Source organism: Penaeus monodon, chromosome 27, assembly GCF_015228065.2.
Source record: "Penaeus monodon isolate SGIC_2016 chromosome 27, NSTDA_Pmon_1, whole genome shotgun sequence".
NCBI classification, from domain to species: Eukaryota; Metazoa; Arthropoda; class Malacostraca; order Decapoda; family Penaeidae; genus Penaeus; species Penaeus monodon.
In genome coordinates this window covers 15,411,060-15,412,714 of record NC_051412.1, presented here as the reverse complement: position 1 = coordinate 15,412,714, position 1,655 = coordinate 15,411,060, and positions in this window count along the sequence as shown.

The following is a 1,655-nucleotide window of genomic DNA, read 5'->3' as shown; positions in this document are numbered from 1 at the left end:
CAGAGATTGACTATTAATGTTTATCCAATTATCCAAAATGTGTATTTTATATCCAGAATCACAAATTGCTACAAAAACCTAACTGGCTACTGTGCAAATGTCCATATAGTTTCCACAACAAATGTACGTAAATGTAGTATGAAATAACATAGACTAGAATCTAAGTAATTAACTGAACTGATGGTCAAAATGCATATCAAAGGTTTTATATACCATTCTCTTAAGTCCAGAGCAAAATTTAGAAAGATTCCATAATGTTTACATCTTTTCATATGAAGACTACAATTACTTCTTAATGGATATCCCTTGATCATACTGATCAAAATCTGATAAGGTTATATATCAAAACAAAATGTTTTTATGCTTATTCTTTATTTACTCACTGACTAGTGTTAAATAAAATAGAAATTATGATTGTGCAAGAAAATACAAGGATGTTTGATACAATCAATGTTAGGATTATTAAAAATATATAAAGGATTTACAGTATGCAGTAGACATGGTCATTCAATGATATTTCTTAACCAAATATATTTGGTAGCATGAAAGTGATGTAAAAAAAATTATTCCAATATACTTTAGATCACAAACAAAATAATGATGTACTGAATGACAATGCATGGATCACATCCTATTCATTTACTCAACATTTGATGTTCAGAAGACCTTATGATTTTGAAATTACTTGACTAGAATACCTGTGAATCTACAATTTATAAAACTGAAAACTATAAAAAACCTTTCAATGATAGCAGTATATTGGAATAGAAATGTGGAGATTAAAAGCTGAAATATATAGAGACAGGAGAAAAACCATCATATCTTGCTATACAATACACATACAATATAATCTTCAATTCTTTTCTTCAAAATTACTGACCTGTTTCTACATTATTATGACATATGGTGTAGAAATACAGGGCGTATTTCCTTGTTAAGTACAGACTTCAATGTAGCCATATTTAGGAATGAATAATCACTTGTACTACCATTATTTATTATGTATACCTGTATTATCCTTGGAATTAAATGATGTGGCCCTAATATTTTTCAACCTTTCACCCACATAACTATCACTAAGTAAAATTAAAGTCTGAAAAGGAGTACCAACTAGCTGAAAGCTCTTATGATGTGAATGCATCTAGTTGCTGCTCATTATTAAATCAATGTGAAATCACCTTAGTGTTATGTTCTTTGAAGCACATGTTATTAAAGTAAAATATACAAGTCATATATACACCAATTTTTTTTTCTTCTTTTTTGAATTTCTGCAGCTATATGAAGCCTTTCTTTTCTTTTCTCAAACAAAAAGAAAACTAGTTCCACATTAACTGCATACAGAGGCACGTAATTACATGTCTGATGCCATCCTCACTTGACATGACAGATGGAGATGAAGCAGAGAATTTCTAAGGAAAGCTATGCTAGACACAGGGGTTCTTGACCGGTACTTTTACTATGCGTATTTAGCCCGGAAATTTCTCTTCACTCTTTTTGCTACCTGAATCACTTTTATTTCATTGAACATTTCTTAAAGAACTATCAATCAACTGCTTCCAAGGTTTGAAAAAGTCATTGCTTTATCCTTATAGATTAAGTCCTAAATATATTCTTGCTGATGTTCTTTATTTTTGATAACCTTGGCACACACACAA